Below are 23,656 nucleotides of genomic sequence, written 5' to 3' on the forward strand. Positions count from 1 at the left end.
TTATGGAGGGAATGGTATAATGGGATAGCCTAATTTTGGCAATTAAATCATCTTTGACCACTAGCGGTAAATATGCCCAATGGCTTGTGATGGGATGTTAGATGGGGTGGGATCTGAGTTACTAATAATACTGAGAATTCTTTCCTGGGTGTCTGGCTGGCGAGTCTTGCCCACATGCTCAGGGTTTAACTGATCGCCATATTTGGGGTCGGGAAGGAATTTTCCTCTAGGGCAGACTGGCAGAAGCCCTGGGGGGTTTTCGCCTTCCTCTGCAGTGTGGGGCACGGGTCACATTCTGGAAGGTTCTCTGCACCTTGAAGTCTTTAAACCATGATTTGAGGACTTCAATGGCTCAGACACAGGTTTGATACAGGAGTGGGTGGGTGAGATTCTGTGGTCCGCATTGTGTAGGAGGTCAGACTAGATGATCATAATGGTCCCTTCTGACTTAAAGTCTATGATTCTATGACCTATCCTCAAACAAAGGCTTTCCAAACAAGCTGAGTCAAATCAGCCTAATGCCCTAGTGGTGAGGTTCTGTATTGTCATGTTACTCTGGCCAGCTGAAGAGGAGAGTGCTATGTTGGAAAAGCAGTATGCTCAGCTCCAAGGATGAGGGAACCTTGATCACTCAGTCACTCAGCCCATAATGTCAAAGTGAGCCCTGGCTAGAGAGATGGTTACTACTCTCAAACAAAAACAAGGCCTCAAATTGCAGAGTGAAGAACCCCAAAGTTTTGCAAGTGAAGGCGTACCTCAGCATTAAGATACTGTACGGAACATTAATCTGCAACAGTGGTTCTCAACCCATGGCCTAATCAGCACACAGCTGCAGCACATGTGACATTCTCATGGCCATACAGGCAGTATATATATCGTGTTGATGCGGCCCACAAAAAACACCACAGAACTGCATATGTGGCCCACAACAGTAAATAAGTTAAGAATCACTGCCCTGTGCACTCCAGAAGAGAATTTTAACTTGCAACTTCCTTGCCTGAGATAGAGCAATAGAATCTCAACCATTCAAACCCTTTGGACCACACCAAATATGTTGGGATAATCAAAAGTCATGCTGGCAGTCCACTAGAGGGATGGTTCAGTTATTAGAAATACAACTGTACTGGAATATAGGAGTAACACACACACACGGTGGTGCAAATGGCTCCAGAAACAGCTCACAACTCATCTTTCAATCAGTTGTTTTAAGAAGCTATTTTGTCCGGCAGGTGGGGACCAAATGAATGCCATGTAAAACCAGGTGATCTGCTGTTTCAACACACTCCCTTACAACAGCCATCAGTTTTTCTTCTAGTTTTCATTCTTGAAGATTAGCTGTGAACCTTCACATTTAGTGACTTCTAATGCAATGAAGATAGGCAGACAGCCTCTCTTCCTGATTCAGAGGAACACAATTAACTGGAAGTTACTTTAAAACTCATTCTTTGAAACTTGAGTAGGCTTCAGGTGCTACACCTGCCTATCAGTGCAACAGCCAACTTATTTGACATTGCTTTCTTATTTTTAATACATTTCTCTTCCTCATTGTGCAATAGGCCCACACAAAGAGCACGAGAAACTGACTGGCTGGCTACAGAGGGGACACAATGAGACTACCAGTATATAAAGTACTAAAATACACAAAGTAAAAATAGTGCAGAGTATTTCCTCTCATTTGTCTTAGTTTCAGGAATCTTCAGTGTTACTTGTAAGAAGAATAGGTACAAAAATCCAGCCATAAATGTGATTTTTAAACTCCTGTTTAACACCTTGGATGCACATCTTCAAGAGCCCTTAAGGCTGCTTGGCCAGCTTCCAGCCTAGGCTCTTAAGGGGGAGCGAGAGAGATAGGAAAGAATCCAGGGCTTCTGGATGGACCAACCCCACCCAACATGCTGCAGCTGGGAGCAAGAATTAGCTATCTGAGCAAGAGCATGAAGTGATGCAGGCAGCTGGCAAACTGCTGTCAAGAATCAGGGCTAAAAGCAGCAGCTCATAGAAGCTGCAAGGGAGGGATCAGCCCCAAACCAACAGGTGCAGGCCAGAATCTCAGAGCTACTTTAAGTTGACAGCAGCAGACAGAATTGGAGACAAGTGAGGCAGGGAAACTAGCTGTAACACAGTGAACTTAAGGGCTTCTCATGGTACTCCAAATGTAGAGCAGCTGAGCAGAGAACGAACCCAGTGAACTGAAGAACCCAGGAGAGAGAGAGAGAGAGAGAGAGAGAACACCGAGCAGCACTCAGGAAGATCTGCTTTAGACATGGATCCATCTGTTATGCACTAACCAGGGAGTGTCACACTAAGGACAAACAGAGAAGGGAGTGCATGTTGTGTTATGATTGGAGTTACCACAAACAGTTTCACTTTCAAAGAGCTGGAGTCAGTGAGCATACCCCACTCTTCACTAACAGGAACAGTTTGAAATGAGGTAGAAGGCATGACTTTGCATGGCTCAGTAACAATGATCTTTTATTGCAGCAGCTGGCCTGCTTATCTTGAGGGAGAGAAAGGAGAGTTTCAGGGGTCAATCTGTACAGTAATTTTAAAAAGAGGGTTCAGTGAAAGCTGTTTTTAGAACAAGCAAATGTTCCCCTGAAGCATTTGAGACCCAAACATTCTAGTATTAAAGACCTCTACGTGAAAATGACAATTTATTTTCATTGTTTTTGTCTTGCATTTCTTACAGCCAACAGAAAAGGGGCACAGGTAAGTAAACAGGATTTTAAAATGATTTAACAACTTAAGAAATGTTGTTAATCACATAGTAGAGAGGTTAGTTTACAACATATGATTTAAGTTGGTAGTGACCCTTTAAAAATCAGTTGCATGCTAATATGGTTATACAGTACTTTTTTCTAAAACGTGCAAACCAAAATTGTAGTTAGTTAATTGTTGCAAGAGTTGTTAGTGACTGTAGTATCTACCATAGTGCATTCATAAACTCTTCTACTAGCAGCGATGCAGAACTACTTCTCCACAATGCACGTTATGCTAGCTTTACATTGTACAAGTCACAACAGTATCTAGGCTCCAAGGTACAGGTGTTTTAAGCATCTGTATAATTGTGGTAAGCTATAGCAAACTATTTGCTGGGGTGGAGGCTGGATCTTCCAGACCATCTCTGAGTGAGATGGTCCAAAATCTGGTTACATAAAGGTCTCACACCTGTGGGGGGTCTGGCAGAAATAGATTTAAAGTGCAACCTCTACATTTAAGCAATTAACTGTCTGCTACTTTTACCATCTTTGCTGGATCACTGTAGTTTTGTCATCCTCCCTCTGACACAACACACATCAATGTGTGTTTGTGCATGGCTGGGGCCACTGGGATCTTGATGGAGAGGTTCTTCTGGCTCCCGTGAGGAAGATGGGGCAGCCAGGCAGCACTCCTCCATTTAAGGATCTCTCTTCATTGCAGAGTTAACACAGGTCTAGTTCAGGTGCAAGGGGCCACATTACAAAGCTATACTGAAGCATTCCCATTTAACAGCTTCCACACTGGTGCTGCACTCACCCATGTGAGGCACTGGGATTTCTGAAGGCATATCCTATAGTTCTTCACACTGCAGCAAGTGAGCCACTCAAATTCTTTTCCAGTGAATTGTAGGAGAACTTGTCTTTCCTTCTGGGCACCTGGGGGAATTATGGGAAGGCACTGGAGGATTATTACTACTTTTAATGCAGGCTAAACCATGAAACTATAAAATGGGCTGGTTACCAGCCCAAGTGCTTACAGCACACTGGCTTTTTACCCAGAAAGGGCCAGCTAGCTCAGGTGTAAAATACCACTATCAACTGAGATTTTCTGTGTGTGCAAATGGGAGTCTGATTACAGGCAACACCTGAGTAAGAGCTTAAGTTAACTCTGCAATGAAGACAAGCCTTTAAGTATCTAGTGACCTAATGATCACCTTGTATTTCACACTGTACTGATATTTGGAGGAGAAGTACACACAAATGATGTGCTGTACCTAAAAAGTTGGTCAGAGGTAATCTTGTTGGAATAGCAATCTGAATTTATTAGTGTTCATTCAAGCGCTTAGGATTCCTAATTATTAGATACTCACAAGAACGGATTGTGAGGCCTCTTTTTGGCAAGTGTGTTTTGTTTTATTGTGCAATGGTCCTTCTGTTCTCTGCCCTCAACTCATCTCTGCTCGGGAGAAGCCATGATTGCATGTTCTCATAAGCGGAGAGAACAGCTGGCAGGCAGGATTCTGGCAGCCCCTGGACCAGCTTCAGCCCTGTCACATGAGAGAGGCCACTTAGGGGGGTGGGGAGTGGGGTATTTGATTGTTTTTTAATTAGTATGTGTCCAGATACCTGAAAGCACATGTACTCATATATGAAAAAGACATAGGATTTCACATCCTTACTCAGAACTGAAATAAGGATAACTAGCTAGTGGCTCATCTCAGAAGAGTTCTGTATTTTACCCTATGCTTTTCTGAGGTCTCTCTGCTTTATGTACTCTACCACTAATTAAAAAGCCCATAAAGACAAAATGAATTCTCTGCTGACAGGCTAAAACGCTTTGAAGGCAGGCATTACACATCTGTGTTTCAGTTCTACAGATGACATTTAGACCACCAGTTAGAATCCAGCAGTTTCATCTAGTCAAAAATAAATCTCTGCAAATATAAGGGTCACTACTGATGAAGCTAAGAAGGTTTGGCTGCAGCCTGTGCAAATTTGGTTTGGACAAATTATTTCTTTTGCCTTTGTTTTTGAACCCCACACCTCTCAGTCTCACACATCTGAAATGTCAAATGGAATATGTTTTCATCTAGTAAAGTGCAAAAATACTGCAAGGGGATTATAATTGTACTTCATCAAACAGCATAGTACCTGTATGGCGCAGTAAGCAGAGCCATAAATAAAAAACAAAATCTGTTGAGTGCTCTGTTGATGTGGTAAGACTACATTCTAATAATTGCAAGCCTACTTATACTATAACTGATCAAAAGTGATACCCATTACTACACAGTTTAGCCTGACCCACTACACTACAATTCCAATGTATGCTGTAGATGGGACTTTAGCTCTGCTACAGAACACGGTTAAAAACCTATGAATCTTGCCAGTTTCCCTCATCTGCTGCTGAAAACCCTACAAGCAGCAGCAGAATAGAAAATCTTACGCAGCTGCAGGTTCTCTGTGTAGGGGGGGAAAAAGGGAAGGGAATATTTATTTTTCTCCCTTTCAGTTACACAGCTGCAGCTGCCTCCTCTTCTCCGTCCCACCTCCCCACAAAAAAAAAAAATTGCAGGAGTCCTTTGAAACAGAAGACTGAGGTTGACAACTCTCTGGTCAGCTTCCCTGTTCTGCTGCATGTAGTTGTGAACATTAGAGTTTGTCAGTTTCACTGAGGTAGCCAGCTTAACACACTTCACCACCAGGGAAAGTTTTGTATTAGAGCCTGGGTAAATGCATGTTTTCAAATCCTGGTTCAGTGTTAGTCTTTATGTACCTTATTAAGCAAAAGTGACCTGCAAGAAGCACTGGAGAGCTGTTATTTTTCTCTCACATCAAAACCAAAAGTGAATCAGTTCTTCTTAGGAATGTTACCTAGTGGCTAAGTTCAATTTCCAGCTCTGCAATGGTTTTTCGTTGCCTTTGGGAAGTCACAACTTGTGTCTCACTTGCCTCTGACTGAGAAATGGGAACAATACTGGCCACCTTCCAGTACTGAGAATTTGTTAGTGTTTATAAAGCACTTTCAGGTCCTCCAATAGCAGGTGCTACAAAAACAGACTAGGTTTACTGGAAGTCACTTTGCTGTAAAGTTTCTTATCACATGTGATTCAAAGAATGAATGGATGGAATCTATAGTAGGTAGACAGGTTTCTGAATTATAGTGCACAGAAGCATCAAGTCAGACCTCTACAGACCTTTGTTAAAATCTTATCAAAACAAATGTTAATTCACCAAAAACTTGTTTTGGACTACAGTTGCTCAGCCAACCTACAGAGGTGAGAAGTTGGTGTGAATGAGAATGAGTAATACAGTGCCTGTCTTCAGAAACCAACTTAAAGTATCATACATCACAATGATCTTCAGAGCCCAAGCAGCTGGCTACACACCTTTGACTTATCACCTTTCTTACAGTTCAGGTTATAAATAATGACAATGACAAACCGTAAAAACTGCCTTAACATGACTGACAAGCATCACGGACACTGAAATGTCAGATTTTCATGAAGACAGAGGCCAGAACCCATGCTCAATTTACATTTCCCCTGGCTGAGCAGTGCAATTAGAGAACTCTTAAAGAGAATAACCCAGCTGAACCGTTGCAGTACTAGCTCTGCCACCCCCCATTAACCACCTCTCATTCTCACAACCACCTTCAAGTGCCTCTCTTAGCAGAAGACTGACCCTGTATGCCAGCTGTCTGAAGCTAGCTATCTTGGCAGGAGACAGAAACAGACATAGGAGCATCATGCCTCAGTGTAATTTGTAATTTATTCCCTAAATTCAATACTTTCTCCATTTAAATGGGCATTTATAATGCCTCTTGCATGCGGAAACAAGAGGAGTTAGTGTGTCAACAGCACAGAAAACAGCCTAGGAGAGGGAACCCTGACAGGTACAAATATTAACTGTCCTTTAAAAATAGTTAACATTCAGTGCAGCAAAAACACTGAATCTTTCATAATTGGAATGGGTTAGAAACTTGGGCTGATCACTATCAAGTTTTCAGGACCAGTACGCCTTTCTAGATATTGGACTGGGACGAGTGATCAGTCTGAAAATTCCACACTTAAGATATTGCAAGATAAATCAGCATGGAAGCCAGAATTCTATAAGAGCAATGCAAGAGTTCCAACAACTGAAAACAAGGTAATTTCAGCTCCGCATCTGTGACTCAGATCCACGTAAAGCATTCCATATTCTCTATGATGCAATACTTCAGGAAACATGGCAAGTTATGGATAACCTGAACATATTAACTGTACATTTCTTTGCTCATCAGTTTCAGCCAGCTGCTTAACATTTTACTGTAGTTCTCAGTTGAGTTAGTTTTTCAAATTAGTATTACAGATAGATACTTGTCATCAGGAGGCAGCTGACCCAATGAATTATGTCTACACTGAAGCCTATAAGAACTATCACGTCAATACATAACTAAAGCTTGATCACATGGGCTAATAGATAAATAGCTTCCCAAATAGGTTGTATATTCCATGGCTTCTACTGCCCATGTTCTTACTGTAAATAGCAAGGGATCTATCAGTCTGTATAACTCCCATTTACAGTAACTGAAGTTATGTGTAGCAACTTCAGAATACATAACCCACCCACCCCCACAATCAAAAGGCCATTAGTTTAGTGAATGCCCATCTTTGTTAGTTGCCTGGAGGAGAAAGTCTAACATGATTTCACAACACAAGTCCACTTTTCTGACTTCTCATTTAAGCCAAAACTTAAAAGGTTTCCAGATGGAGTCCACATGCAACACATTTCTGACTGGAGAAATATTTAGCACAGTTCCAAGTCCCCTGAAAAGAATGCAGCCTACTGCAAGCACTGAAACCCATTAGCGTACAGGAGTTAGCCTGCACTATTACACTGAAAGCTGCTCAAAATGTCAAGAGTATTTGTCTAGATGCACATTTCAAACTAATGAATGGGAGTTTCTTCCAGACTCTGAAAACACCAACAAGGCCTCACTTCCTCTCTACTTTGGTGTTTGTGCTGTTTATTTTTTTTAATCAGCTACTGGCCACTTTGCAACACTTCCTGTATCCTTTCAGTTGTTTCTCTAACTCATCCTTCAATATCAGTTATTTTAACCCTAATACAAGTCATCTACTTTTGCCACTTACACTGTACATTATAATAGTCTCTATGTCCAACTACAAGACAGTACTAAACATGAGACTATCGGCCATGTCTGTCAAACACCATTCTAGCACCCACCCCATTTCCAAACAAGACACTGCATCAGCCTGTTGTGGAATTTATAGCACCAAAAGAGTTTCTGAAATATAAGTCTAAGGGTATGTCCACACTACCGGCTGGATGGGCGGGCTGCAATCGATCCAGCAGGGTTGATTTAACATGTCTAATCTAGACATGATAAATCAATCCCTGAGCACTCTCCCATCAACTCCTGTACTCCACCACCACGATGGGGGAGTGGCAGCAGATGACTCACCACAGGGAAGAGCTGAAGTTGCGTAACTTAGATCGATTCCCCCCCCCACCCCCCCAGTGTAGACCAAGGCTAAGATGGAAAGCAAGTCACAGGCTCTTTGTTCTGTGTTCATAAGCACCTAGCACAAAGGAACCCTAGTCATGGATGACAACCAAGGCGTTACAATAAATAAATAGTAATAATGCCCTGTTGTAAGCAATAATACATCCCACCCTTCCTCACCCCCCCCCCCACACTTTTAAAAGCACCCACTTGCACTCATTTATTTAGCTGCATAACAGTGATCAGCTTGACCAAAAATCATATACCACTCACAAAAAAGACTTTAAATAATGCTTTGCATCAACAGTGGAGGGCAGCATCACTACACAGTATGGACTGAACCAAGCCATTACAGTTCTTCCACTGAAAATGGGTCCGAATCTTTTGCCAAGTGTTTGTAACCTCCTGTTGAGCAGAACGGCTTGTCAATATCTAGTCTCATTATTAAGGCTAAGATGTTGTCATGGGTATTTTTATAAATGTCACAGACAGGACGCAGGCAATGAACAATAAATAACGGAAGCCTAAGCCCTGCCATGCGTGGGGCTGACAGCCTGAACCCTGTCATGTGTGGGGCTGAAGCCAGAGCCAAAGTAGTCATGGAGATCTGTTAAAGTCACAGAATCTATGACCAAATCATATCCTTATTCATTATGCAGACACCCAGCAAATAAAACCCATTAAGATGTTTATTATGTAATACGGAAAGGCCCACTGAAGTAAGCAGGATTTTGCATAGCAACAGTACTACAGACGGAATTTTCACATTGACTATAGTATTGCAGGGGGTAACATCATTAAAGTTGGCCCTGCAGTTTTACTATTGCCACAGAATAAGGATCCTGTCCTGCAGCTAGTACCCTTCCCCTTCCTTCCCCACATGGCACTATACAACTGTTTAAGAGCAGCAGCCAAAGATTTGAGTCAGTGGATATCCATTCTGTTCCCACACAGCTACTGAAGATTCCAGGGGACAAAAGGGAAAGTACAGACACCAGTTCCTCCACCAGCAGAGTGAGGCATAAGAGACAGCCTTCTAGGCAGGGGCTTAAGATATATCTTGTTGCTCTCTCTAGCCATTGAGGCCCATCTTCTCCCAGAGAGCTATGACTAGGACCATACCAAATTCATAGCCCATTCTAGTCATTTTCACAGTCATAGGATTTTTAAAATAGTAAATTTCATTATTTCAGCTCTTTAAATCTGAAATTTTCACGGTGTTGTAATTGTAGAGGCCCTGACCCAAAAAGGAGTTCTGAGGGGGTTGCAACGTTATTGTAGCGGGGTTGCGGTACTGCTACCCTTACTTCTGCGTTGCTGCAGGAGTCAGCACTGCCTTCAGAGCTGGGCAGCTGGAGAGTGGCGGTGGTTGCTGGCTGGGAGCTCAGCTCTGAAGGCAGAGCTAGTAGCAGCACAGAAGTAAGGATGGCATGGTATGGTATGGCCACCCTTACTTCTGCACTGCTGCTGGCATGGCGTGGCCTTCAGAGCTGGGCGCCTGGCCAACAGCCACCACTCTCTGGCCACCCAAATCTAAAGGCAGTGCAAAAGTAAGGGTGGCAATACCGCGACCCCCCTAAAATAACCTTGTGACACTGCCCCCCCCACTCCCTTTTGGGGCAGGACCCCCAATTTGAGAAACTCTGATCTCCCCTGTGAAATCTGTATTGTATAGGGTAAAAGCACACAAGACCAGATTTCATGGGGAGAGACCAGCTTTCACAGTCCATGATGTGTTTTTCATGGCTGTAAATTTGGTAGGGACCTAGCTATGACTGTCAAGCTTCTACACACTGCAGTATCTGAGGAAGGGTAGGAACCACTGAACGGAGAACACTTAAAGAACCAAGACTCTAAGATGGGGAAAGAGTTAAGAAAGACATGAAAACAGAGGCAAATTGCTTCATTTTGGCATGAAGATCATCAGCTTCTTTCAGCTATCAAGCTAACTATTGCAGCTATTTGGATCAGAGAAGAAACATTCAGAAACATGACCACCACCTACTTGAAAGAGTCCTGGTGAAAGACAGCAATAAATTAAGTCATAGCCCTGTAGTATTTCACTCTTACTTCTAGTAAAGAAAGTGAGTGTGGATGAACATACTTCTCATTTTACATAAAAAACCCAAAACGTATCAGATTGATGAGTAAGACACAAAACTTTGTTTAAAAAGTTGAAATTTCACCCAGTTTTGACAAACAATAAAAAAGCTGAAGAGAAAAATGGACTGTAATTTTTTGTACTGTAGGCAGATCTATTTTAAGATTTATTAAAAAAACCAAGATTGAAGCTAATCTACATCTAGTCTCAGCACATGCCACTTTTCAGACATTTACTGGATACAAGTGAAGAGAGACAGGCATTAAGGTGGGGGGTTTTCAAAAGGCACAAGTGACAGGAAAGTGCCCAACTGTCATTAGCATTTTTGCAAAATCTGCTGCAGAACTCCTAAGAAAGATGGCTCACAGTAGTAAAGCTGGCAAACCTATATTACTGCTTTCCAGAAACACCAACAGTGTCTTCAGTGCTGTACCAACACAAGAGGTATAATCCTGAAAAGCTTACACTCTAAAAACGGCAGCGTTATAATATACCAGATTAAATATACCATAGTATAGATGCATTTTTGAAAACTGTTCTCCCTCATTCCTGCTGGAAATCAGTTATAAGTCTAGTTCCAATTTTCACTGCTTTAGGTACCAACTAAAGAAGGGTCGGACTTTAAAATACAAAGCTTCAAGTTACCTTGGGAATGTGACTCTTTTGAAACCTTGCCCTTGCCCACAATCATTTGTCTACACGAGATGTAGTTCCAATGGTAACTTTTCTGCAGTTGCTAGCACAGGCCACACACAATCATTTTCACCATGGTATCATCGATTACCATGTGGCAGGGCTGCTTGTGTCTCATACCACTTGGCACTTCACTTCCACAACTGCGCTCACTCATGGAGCTGGCATTTGAACCAATGGCTCCCTTTAAATGAGAGCCCCAAGGAGCAGTCAGGTTTTGTTGTTCAAAATAGAAGCTCCTTTAACCCCCAAGCTTCCTACTCAGCCCGAAGCGTCGGTTCCACGACAGGAAGTGAGGCGAGAAGGGGAGGCGACCGTCGGGCACTTCTGTGAGCTGTTCCAGGCCCGACCCTGGCGTGCTGCTCCAGTGCTTCCGAAGGTAAACAGGCAGCACGGCCTAGCCGAGGCGAGGCTGGGCAAAGCGGCCCGTGGCCAGAGGGGCTCTGAGCTCGGTTCATGCCGCCGGCGGGGTTACAGGCGGACAACAGTCACAGACCGGAGGCGCTACAGCCAATTCGCCTCAGCGACTGGAGCCGGAGCAGCGTCTCGGGTCTCCGGGCTTGGAGGCGAACGAGCAGGTCCTGTCCCTGCTGAGGGGCACCGCGTCTATTACAGACGCGCTACACAGCGAGGAGGAGGAGGCGGCTCCCCACGCGGGCCGGGCTAGCAAGGCTGTGACCCCCCCAGCCGCTGGCAGCTCCGGCCCCGAAGGCAACACACCCACCGCCGCAGTAACTCTGCCCTGCCGCACCCCCGGGGCTCGGGCCCCGCCAGGAGACAGCGCCTCCTTCCCCTGCCCGCGGGCGGGCGGGCGGGCCTTGGCCAAGGTCACAGGGCGAGCCAGGGGCAGCGCCGGGCATGGAACCCAGGCCGCCGCCGCCCCTGCTCTGGGCCCAGCCCTGGCGCGTCCCCCCGGGTGGGGGGAGCTGGGGGGTCGGGGGGGGTGGACGCCCGGCGGGGGGGGGCGGAGGGGAGCCCAGCCCGAGCCGCCAGGGCCAGGCCCTGCCCAGCGGCGGGGGTTACTCACCAGCCCTGGCCGCTCCGCCTCCCCCTGGGCCGCTCCGTCTGACCCTCGCCTCCCCCGAACCCCGCTTCATTTAGCCGCCGCGGCCAGGCAGGCTCCTTGCCTCCTTCCGGCCCGCGCTGCGCCTGCGCCGCCTGGCCGCGCCACGTGACCGCGCCTCCCCCCCACCATAGAGAGGAGAGGAGAGGAGAGGACACGGGGAGGGGCCCGTCTCCGGGAGCGCACCATAGAGATGGCTCGGGCTGGTCCTCCCGCACCTCCCCTAGCTGAGGGGCCCGAAGGCCCGGGATGGATTTTGGGGGGAGGGATTCAGAGGCGCCGGGCGGGGCAGACCCGGGCTGGAAGGGGGTGGGAGAAGAGCCACACCCCAGTACAGCCCTGGGGGCCCAGCACGAGTGGGGAATGGGGCTGGAGAACAGAGCCCAGCCATGGGGTGGGATGGCCGAGCTCCAGGTGACGGGCCATCCTGGGGTGAAGCGGGAGCATGGGGCGAGGGCAGGCCTGGAGCCTGGATGGCCGAGCCCAGGTGGCCAGGGCATGCAGGGGCAGGCTGGCCTCATGGCTTCGAGCTGGTCAGGGCTGATCTGGCCAGCAGAGCCCGGATGAGGCTGACACGGGCCCCTGAATGGTCTTCAAATGTACCATAAATTTCCTCTTCGTAACAGGGGCCAGGATGCCTGCAAGATCCAGATATACCCACCTGAGATACAAGGACAGAAACATTTGCAGTAATGGTCAGCAGGTGCTCAAGACCCATGACTCACCTCATCCTCACATCCGACGTAGTGGGTATTCACCCACAAAAGCTCATGCTCCAATACGTCTGTTAGTTTATAAAGGTGCCACAGGACTCTCTGCTGCTTTCATCCTCAAGGTGGTACCTAGCCCTCATGCCCTGGCAGCCCTTTGAGTTTCACCCCCACTGAACAGAGGTTCAGTTCCTAGTTGAATGGAGGTTCGGCTGGGTGCCAGTCCTTTGTCTCAACCACCCAGACCTGTCGTAACCATCTGAGGGGCTGTTCCCTTTGAGACACTGGACTGGCTAGGAGTGATCATATCTACTCCTATGAAAACAATACAAACGTCAATATAACTACTGTATTATAGTAGTGTGTGCTTACTGAAACAGTACAATACAGGGGTAAATCACAGTGACTTTAAAACAACTGAAGATGGTGATCTTATGTCAGGTAATAAAGATCAAAGAAAATAAAACTAAAAAGAGGAGCAATCAGTTTCTAGGAGGTCAATACACTAGTGAAATAATACAGTTCTGTTCCATTCCATCCTCTGAGCTCCAGTCTTCCTCCCCCCCATCCCATCCCATCCCCTTTCCCTTTCCTCTTTTCTGCCCCCACTCCATCCCATTCCCTTCCCAGGGTGAGCTTGAGCAAGTCACTCCACCGCTCGGTACCTCCATCTTTTAATCTGTAAAAGGGATTAATACTGACCGCTATAAAACGCTTTGCAATCTACTGAGGAAAAGCGCTATATAAGGGCTAGTCATTATTAATATCAACCATGGAAATTCATAGCAAATGGCATTGCTACAATAAAGTAAAAAACAACACTAACTAGTAGGTAACTTTTAACTCTAAGCTGAAGGTGATTCTGAATTAGCTTTCTAGTTCTCTAGCTATTTATGTTGCTCACATCACTACAGTATCTGAATGACTCATATTGAACCCAATATAAATAACTGACTCAATTAAGACGACAAAAAGAACCTGTTCTACAGATTTCTTACCTGTAGAAGAAATAAACCTAAGCCCATAGACCCTGCTATAGAGAAGCATTTTGTATTTACATATAAACAAAACAAAAAATGCTGGTTATAAGGCCACCACTGTGCAACTCCCATCAAATAAAAAACTGCCACCTACTGGGCTTTAATAAAAGGACAATGATAAAATTGTCAGCACCCTCATGAACGCTTCTATTACAGCCTTTCCTACAACTCTTGGAAGCTGGAAAAGTCTGATCTACGTGCCCAGGACATTTGAAGGGGTCTCTGAACTGCTAATGTGCAACAAAGCACGCGTAACCAGCAAACAGACAAGTCATGCATGTCATGGTTCCTGATTTCCTATAAGTTAGTCATGCCGCCAACAGACAAAAATGGTTTCAAGTGGATAAAAATCAGAATCCTAATATTTGCACTCAGTTTGCCCAGGTCTGCATGACCATGCAAGGCAGTGAAGAATAAGGCTCCTGGAATGTATCATACCCATGAATGGATCACTCTCCACGCCAGTTGAAACTAACATCTAACTGACAAATTTTTCACCTCTGGATCACTCTGTTCCAGATCTTAAATGTGCAGTAACCAGGTAAAAATTAACACAGTTGCTTAAAGCAACATAGTCCACAACCCACTGGTCTGACTGAAGTCAGAAAAGACTTGCTGTAAGTACAGTCGAGCACTGTGGCCCTTATGGAAAGAAAGTTCATGAAGATCAGTATGTTGAGGCAAGGAGCCAGGTGACACAGCACAAACCTTCCAATTAGAAATTCATACAAAGTGCAATGCAACAGAAAATGCAGTTTCAAAAAGGTTCACCACATAGAGACTGACTCAAAGATGAAAAGAGGAGGAAACGTTTACATATACTGTACACATCGTCAGGCTGGAATTTATTATTTGTATTCCCACAATGCCCATGGGCTGCAGCCAGGGGCTGGGGATCCGTCATACAAGATGCAGTACAAACAAATAATAGAAAGACAGCCCCTGCTCTAAAGAGTTTACATTAATGACAAGGAAGCAGGTGGATGCAGCAAACAAATGGGTAAAATTGGGAGGGAAACCAGATAGCAGTAATATGAGCATGTTACTGCCTAAACTAACAGTGTGAGGCACAAGTATGAAGTTTCTGATTGATTTAGAGGCAGCTGTAAATCTGGTAGATGGCCACGCTATGTCCAGCTGGAGGATAAGAATAAACTAGTGTCAAACAAATACATAAATAAAAAAAAAAGATTTTAGAGTATGGAAATTGTAAGCCACTATCCAGGCTGGGCTTATTCAAAATAAAAGTGACAGTTTTGTGGCTGATCTACTCTATATTTAACATGGCAAAAATCATCAGGAACAGGGCGGGTGCAAGGTTGTTTCGCGCCCTAGGTGAAACTTCCACCTTGCACACACACACCCCCAGCCCTGTGGCAGCCCTCCGCCCTAAGGCACGCCCCCCAGGGCGGCTCCCCACCCCCCACAGGCAGCTCTCCACCCATGCCCCCACCCTGAGGCGCCCCCTCCCGCAGCAGCTCCCCCCCTCCACAGCAGCTCCCCCCGGCCTGGGGAGCCATACAGCAGCTCCCCGCCCCAGCTCACCTCTGCTCCGCCTCCTCCCCGAGCACACTATCACCGTTCCACTTCTCCCGCCTCCCAGGCTTGCCGCGCCAATCAGCTGTTTGGCGCCGCAAGCCTGGGAGGAAGAGAAGCAGAGCGGGGCAGCATGCTCAGGGGAGGAGGCGGAGCAGAGGTGAGCTGGGGCAGGGAGCAGTTCCCCTGCTTGCTGCCCCCCCACACCTGCTGCAGGCGGCCCTCCCCGCGCCCCCCTGCCCCAGGTCCCTCCGCCTAAATGCCAACGACGACCGGGGCGGCCGAACATCTGGCCACCATGGTCGCCGCCAAAGGACCCAAAATGTCGCCCCCCAAATGCTAACGCCCTAGGCGACCGCCTAGGTTGCCTAATGGGTTGCACTGGCCCTGATTCAGGAAAGCTGATTGAATATAGTCAATGCCATTAACAACAGATCCAGTGGATCACTGACTTATCCAAGCCTGCCCAGTGGAACCCTGTCAGATGTCAAAACATTCTCAGCTGGAAAGAACCACTGACTGTGCTGAGGGTTGAAGAATTCTTTCATTGACACTTGAATGGAAATTCACTGAGCGTTGTTACTGATCAGTAAGGCCTGGTAACCCTATTTAGAAATCCTAAAGCTACAGAACTGAAGGAGGAAACTAGTTTGCTGTGGGGGACACAGCTGGAAAGACCACCCCTTTCCCTACACTCTTGTCTCCAACATTTATTATTGTTTATTTGTATTACTGCAGCACCTAAGAGCCCCAGTCACAGACCAGGCCCCATTGTGCTAGGCGTAGTACAAAGAGACAGCCCCTGTCCCAGCTAGCACCATGCTACGCCATTTCGTTAGATGATTTAAAAATACATGTCCAAGCTTATTACAATGGCAGGCCGCGTACTCATTGGTATTGCAATCGGAGGAACCAGCTGTTTTATTAGTTGAACCTTTTATTTTTCTTTCATCTGTCATCTATCTCAGTAACCTTTAAAAAGAAAAAAAAAGAAATTCAAGAAGCTGAAAAAATATTTTTTCCTGTAAATCAAGTGATGTGCAAATTGCATTTGCACATGGAAGTGTCAGTGCAGCTCCACTACATCCCTATGTGGCATCAGATATTACTAGGTAACTGTTTCCTGGAAAATTTTCCACAATAGAGTGTTTTCACTGAGATTAAACTTGAAGCAGGACTGGTAGGAGCTAGGTTGCACTGGAGTATCCTGTAAAACTCTCTTCAGTCAATCAAGTATTAAAGAGCAGCACTGGTGGGCTAATTAATTAGTGAGGGCTGAATGCTGGCTTTTCCAGTGAAAGGTGCAGTGGAGAGGTGCAGATGGACTGTGCTGCAGAAGGAGCCCCTGGGAAAAATCCTGGTTGACTCAGCCAAAATTCCTTCTGGGGCTCCTAAGGGGACTTGGGCAGAAGGTGCTCACTCCGTACCTGGATAACTCTGCTGGCTATTGTGGAGGGGATAGGGGGACTCCACCATGGCTCTCCCTTGCCCCTGCCTCTCCCTGCAACCTTTTGGGTAGCTAGTAAAGGTGGCACTGCTAGCAGGGCCTATACTGCTCAATAGTACCATACTCAGTCCCTGCACAGAGGTGCAAGTGGCAGTGGGAGGCTTCTTGTACCCTCTCCCTCGTTCTGTGCACCCACTGGTGGCTGGGCACAGTCTGGCCCTTGGGGTTTTTATGACACTGTAAAATTAAAAAAAGCAACAATTCAAAATATTATTAATTTCCTGCCCCTACAAGCTCTGGGCCAAGTTACCCTGTAGATCTGAGAGTGTATCCCCTTTTGGCTTCATTCCCATTCACAGCCTGTCTGACAATGGGATTTGCGCACACACCATTCTAGGTGCAGATTTGCAGCTGAGTGTGACCTCCCTTCTTTCCCCATCTCCTTTTCCAGTTCTTTGTCTCCTTCTCTCATTCCACTCATTATATGTGCACAATGCTGTCCTGGCCCTGGCCCTTGACTGGGGGCTACTGCAATGGAAATTATAAAAAATAAATTCCTTCCCTCCATTCCTCTCTCTCCATTTCCTTTCTAATTCATAAGAACGGCCACACTGGTCAGACCAAAGGTCCATCTAGCCCAGTATCCTGTCTTCCAACAGTGACCAATGCCAGGTGCCCCAGAGGGAATGAACAGAATAGGTAATCATCAAGTGATCCATTCCCTGTCACTCATTCCCAGCTTCTGGCAAACAGAGGATAGGGACACCATCCCTGCCCATCCTGGCTAATAGCCATTGATGGACCTATCCTCCATGAATTTATCTAGTTCTTTTTTGAACCCTGTTATAGTCTTGGTCTTCACAACATCCTCTGGCAAGAAGTTCCACAGGTTGACTGTGTGTTGTGTGAAAAAATACTTCCTTTTGTTTGTTTTACACCTGTTGCCTATTAATTTCATTTGCTGGCCCCTAGTTCTGGAGTTATGAGAGGGAATAAATAACACTTCCTTATTTACTTTCTCCACACCAGTCATGATTTTATAAACCTCTATCATATCCCCCCTTAGTTGTCTCTTTTCCAAGGTGAAAAGTCTCAGTCTTATTAACCTCTTCTCATACAGCAACCATTCCATACCCATAATCATTTTTGTTGCCCTTTTCTGAACCTTTTCCAATTCCAATATATATATTTTTGAGATGGGGCGACCACATCTGCACGCAGTATTCAAGATGTGGGCGTACCATGGATTTATACAGAGCCAATATGATATTTTCTGTCTTTTCTATCTATCCCTTTCTTCCCAATATTCTGTTTGTTTTTTTGACGGCCGCTGCACATTGAGTGGATATTTTCAGAGAACTATCCACAAGGCCTCCAAAATCTCTCGAGTAGTCACAGCTAATGTAGACCCCATCATTTTATATGTATAGGTAGGATTCCATTTTCCAGTGTGCACTACTTTGCATTTATCAACACTGAAAATTCCTTCCTAACTGGGTCATTCCTTCTCTTGCAGAGGAATGTCTCTTTTGTTTGGCTTCATTACCGGCCACAACGTCCCCCTCCCATTCCTGTTTTGAGTCTCCGCCTGCCCCCACCCCTTTACACTTTAATTCTATTCTCTCTTTTCTCTTTCACCAAGATTGCCCCTCCTTCTCTTTCCTTGGGCCCAAATCCTGGGCTTCAGCTTGCAGCTCATCTGGCTGGGGTTCAGGAATACTCCCCACACAGGTTGCAGAGCTGGGCACCTCCCTGGACCACCTCTACAAATCCTGCCTCCACCCCCACTGCACTGAAACTGGACAGGTCCCACTGCACCTAGAAGCCACCACACCAGAGTGTCCAATTTTTCTTCGTGGGGGTATATGCTTCCTTCCTTCAACACATGGGATTCTGGCTAATGCTAATGGGATTTCCTCATGGAGAATGACAGCAGAATATGCCCCCATGTGTCCTATCTCCTTGCTTTCCCCTTCCCCATGGCTAGTTGTTAGTAATTAGCCATCCATCCAATGCACAGCATGCAACACTGATCACATCATTCCACTGGGCTGTAACAGACGGACTTTCCTCTGCGTTACATTTTAGGCAAGAAGTTGAGCTAATTTCCACAATCTGATGCTTTGCTTGAAGTGGTGAAGATCAGGGGCTCTCACTCACCAGGGCTATTGCTTTCTTAACATACAGTACAAAACCCTTCTCCTGCTGACAACCGTTGGGTAAAGGAGGAATGGATGAACATTAGGGCACTAAAGAACTCTAGAACATTTGGAAAAGTTCCTTTGTCTCACAAAACCTCTAAAATGAAACAAACAAACAAAAAAACCCAACCTATCTTCACTGGTTTGGCTGGAATAATGGCAGCCAGAGCGCAACGGAACAGAGTGATCCTTTAAATCAATGGCCAGAACGGAGTCATTCCAATGGAATCTCACACTCGGCCCACTTCCCCCCCCACACCCCTGATGAATTTCCAGGCAATGCTTTTCTACTCACCACTTTTTCTAATGGGTGTCACACTCATATTCCACCACAGGAGAATAGGGCTCTCAGAATTAGATAGTGTGGTAAGGACACATGATAAGAACCTAGAGAGAGAGACAAGAGTCTATATGTCTACACTGCAATAAAAGATACACACACACACACCCCTCCACTCCCTGGCATGCCCCAGGTCAGCTGATTCTGGCTTGCATGGGGGCGGGGTCGGTATCAGGCTGCAGGGCTAAAATTGCAGTATAGACATTTGGGCTTTTTCATCAGATGCCACAATTCACTTTCTCTTTTTCACATGCGTGTGGATCAATGAACCGCAGAAGAGGGTTGACAGCAGAGTGTTAGAATTTTCTTGCTATTTTTTGTTAATTGTAATCTCTCTCTCACACACACACACATTACATAGCTCAGTAACAACCAGAGTGCACAGTTCTGAGGGTTTTTTCCTCGTCTCTCAGCTCTACTTTTTGCTGGTCGATTTATATTTCCATCCTGATCCCTGACACTATTTTTTATGGTCTAGACTGCCTTGCTGAAGAAAGATAAGGCAGTTGCCTACGAGTCAGACTTCCTCCTTCGGGATTTTGCCAAAACACATGGGTGTTGAGGATTAATTAGTCTTTGTAAGGTGCACTGGGATAGGAGGTACCATACAAGTGCACAGTGTTATTAATATTTAGATACCAGAGTAATGGGAGCATTCTAAATGTACAAGTTAGTAGACAGCTGGACTACAGATGATAACTTTTTTGGTCCAAAAAAGTCAACTCATCCAAATGAACCATTTGCAGGAAAAGTCAGTTTTGACCCATGTTGCTGTTTCAAAATAAAAAATTTGGAAAAAAAAAAAGAAAACATGTTTTGAAGAAAACATCCTGTTTTGACATTTTCAAAATGAAAAAGTGCACATTTTTGGGTCAAAGCAACTTTTTTATTCAAACGAAGTAAAAAAATAAATAAAAAGGTCAAAATTGAAATGAACCATTTCAAGAATATTAAGCAAAATGTTTTGATTGACCTGCTATGAAGTTTTTTTTTATTTTTTAGTCATGAAAATTTGAGATTTCAACTTTTTATGCCAGTTTGGGATGGGAAAATTTTTCAGCCTCTCAAAAATTCTTGCAAGATGAGAAAAAGGCGTCATGTCTAGCTCGAATAGCTAGTGCCTTATTTAAATCAGCTTTCATGAATAAATGCACACAGTATATTTCATTTTCAAGTGGACAGTGTCTAAATATCCAAGCAATATAAAGTGACTTGATAGTATCACATGACTGAGTCATAGGTGTTTTAAGGAACTGAGTCAGTCAGCTAACTTAATAGCTTTGGCAAGTGATGTTGGAAACTATTTTGAGGGGTGACCATGCGGTTGAAAATGGCAGCGCCCAGAGAGCACGCAGAGAAGACGCTTTGAACAGACTTCTCCCTAATCTACTCTAAATCTAATTTATCAACCTTTCTTAAATACATCTAGATTTTGCATTATCAGCAATGAAATACATCCCTCTACCACTCGAGCCATGTCTATACTACAGGGACTATAGTGGCACAACTGACCCGCATAATCCTGTAGTATAGACGCAGCCTACAGCAACAGAAGGGGTTTTCTGTCATTGTAGGAACCCAGGACCAGCGTAACGCATTAAGCAACCTAGACAGTCACCTAGGGCGCTAACATTTGGAGGGTGGCGACCACGGCGGCCGGATCTTCAGCCGCCCCAATCGTCGGCAGTATTTCGGGGGCGGGACCTTCTGCCACCTGTGTCGGGGGCGCCATTTCAGGGGCGGGAACTTCCACCGCCTAGGGCGCCAAAAAAGCTGGCAATGCTCCTGTAGGAACCACCACCTCCCAAAGCGATGGTAGCTACATCGAAGGAGGCATTCTTCCATCAACCTAGTTACATCTCCACCAGCATAGCTGCATCAGTCAGGAGTGTGGATTTTCACACTCCTGAGCACCGGAGCTACGTCAACCTGACTTTTAAACATAGACCAGGCCTCAGACCCTTTCATTAGTAGGGAAGGCTTCCCCTTGAACAATAGACTGGGCAAAAGCTGTGCGTACTTAAAAGTGCATCCAATTATCAGAGGCTTGTTTGAGACCAATTTACTGTTTGACGTCTCCTCTTAAAAATGCAGCAAGCGCAATAGGAAAAGTTCTGTGGTTTTGTTTTTCTTTCAGTGCAAGTCATTCAGTAAATAACTGAAGGCAATTCAAAGCCAGTTTAAGACTCTAATGAAATGATCCTAGTGTGTTTTCAAACCTCGCCACTCGTGGGCATTGGCCTCATGCACAGAATTGCAGCACTATTTCTGCCCTTCCCAGAGCTTCAAGCAGCAGGTGTGTCAGGTGAGGGCTGATGCTCGTTGGCAAAGCTGTGTGAGGGCCCGGCAATGGCAGTGGAGTGGAAGGTCAGGTCTGAGATGCGCTGGCAGGGCAGTGTGAATGGTCAGGAGAGAGCAGGGATATTGCCGTTCAAGCAATCACAAGACCTGCGCACACCATGCCTAGCTCTAACCGGAGATATTAGGCCCAGCTGTTGACATCACTCTCTGCTGCGGGAAGTGCTGATTACACCAGAGAGCTACAGTGTAGCCACAATTACTCACTGCATCAGACAGTGGTTTATAGCACTTACCTCTCTCATTTCTACTCTGCTGCCTTTCCAACATGCCATTTCAGGGCAGCTTCGCTAACTAAACTACTGTAGATCCACTAGGTGGGGCTCTGGGACCAAGAAAATCAGTTGGCGGGGTCGCCAGTTGAATGGATGTCTGTGTTACCTGGTGTTCTCTGCCTTCCTTTCAAAGACAAGCCCCTAAATGGAGATACAGTGGCGAGGGTAAAGCAACGTGCTTGTGTAAACATATAGGGCTGGACACAAACCTCTCTTAGAGGACGCACATTGAAGATTGATCATTTTCACTTTAAATCCCTATTTGCATGTTGGTCCAGGTATTGGAACAGGCTCAGGGTTCGTTGGGACAATGGGGTTCTGATGATTATGTGAGCCTAGATATAGGGTATAGAGGTCTGAGTATAGGTATTTGTATTATAATATTTGAATTGTGCATTTAATCTAAGCAGATCAAAGAAGTCAACCAACATTAATGAATGTAACCACACAACAGGTGCATACATGTTGTTATTCCCATTTTAAAGATGGAGAAATTGAGGCCCAGCGAAGTTACATGACTTGCCAAAGATCACATAGGGAGACAAGAGCACAGATGAGAATAGACCCAAGATCCCCTAACTCCCAGCCCTGTGCTTTAGCCACATGCCAATACTTCTTCCCTACAAGGGTCAGGTCTGTGTATATGGGGCATGCATGTCTGAGTGTGGGGTCTGGGTATGGAAGATGGGGAAGTGGGTTTGGTATATAGGCATGTGCAGGTGGAGATGCGGGTAGGTAGCTAAATAAGGTTTTAAGGTCAGGCTTGACAAAGCCCTGGCTGGGATGATTTAGTTGGGAATTGGTCCTGAGGTCCCTCCCCACCCTGATAGTCTATGATAAGGGTCTGAAGAAGCAGGGATGTGGGTGACCCACAGCAGTGCAGTGTAGATTATCTGGTCTCTGTTTGTTAAGTATCAGACCACAAGTGCAAAGCCCAGAATGTTTGGTGGGAGGGACGAGCTCAGGCAGAGAAGTATACATGTATAAGTCTGTCCGTGGCATCCACCTGCCGTCTTCTCTATTATGACTATTATTTATACAGTGCTGTCAGTTCTGCCCATCTCTCTTCCCAGCTAGTGCTCCTTCTGCTGACAGTGGAGCCTCTGTGCCAAGATGTGGTAGATTTGCCACTCGTTGGAACCTGTCCTTTCTTCCAGTCGGAAAGGGTCCTGAACTAACAGCCCAGGGCAGACCCAAACACACCTCACTCTTTCCTTTTCGGGTTGTATGAGGGGGAGCTCAGAATCCAAACCCAGCTCTGGGTCTGAACTTTGGGGCTGGGATCAATCTCTATTATGAACTGAACTAAAACCCCAGATCCAAACACACCCAGATTTCTGAATCTGAACTCTACAGCTCTCGTAACATAAAAGCCATGTGCTTCCTCCCAGCCCACCTATTCTAACTGCCAGTTTCAGTTGCCAGGTACTTTCAAGACTCCCCCGCCCCACAAGTTGGTAAACAGAGGAGTGAGGAACACAGAAGTTTCTTCTTTGTTCTGAGATCCAAACTTTCCTGAAGTTCAGGGGTGTTTGGATCTGGTTATTATGGCCAGAGAAACAAGTGTAACCCACACACCTCCTGGGTGTGATGTTCTGTCCCATCTTGTGACACCGAGACCACTTAGAGTGAGAGATGAATGAGTCTGCTCTAGAAGCCTTAACTAATAGGCATATGGCTTTTAGCT

General features: G+C 45.6%; 1 protein-coding gene across 11 annotated transcripts in view; it reads right to left on the minus strand.

The window, feature by feature from the left end:
* The window catches only part of RNF216 (ring finger protein 216), a 114,091-nt gene extending 101,942 nt beyond the window's left edge, over positions 1–12,149 (minus strand). For 5 of the 11 annotated variants that reach the window (XR_005585463.1, XM_039491421.1, XM_039491411.1 and 2 more), the window contains exon 1: positions 12,027–12,149. The gene's annotated coding sequence lies outside the window, so the exon portion shown is untranslated. Of the gene's footprint in view, positions 1–3,243; positions 3,301–3,516; positions 3,623–4,069; positions 4,189–10,951; positions 11,036–12,026 lie in introns of those variants that run through there. The other 6 variants (XM_039491418.1, XM_039491417.1, XM_039491412.1 and 3 more) reach the window with 5 other exon arrangements.
* Positions 12,150–23,656: the final 11,507 nt, after the last annotated feature.

Source organism: Mauremys reevesii, linkage group 10 (genome assembly GCF_016161935.1).
Source record: "Mauremys reevesii isolate NIE-2019 linkage group 10, ASM1616193v1, whole genome shotgun sequence".
Taxonomy (NCBI): domain Eukaryota; kingdom Metazoa; phylum Chordata; order Testudines; family Geoemydidae; genus Mauremys; species Mauremys reevesii.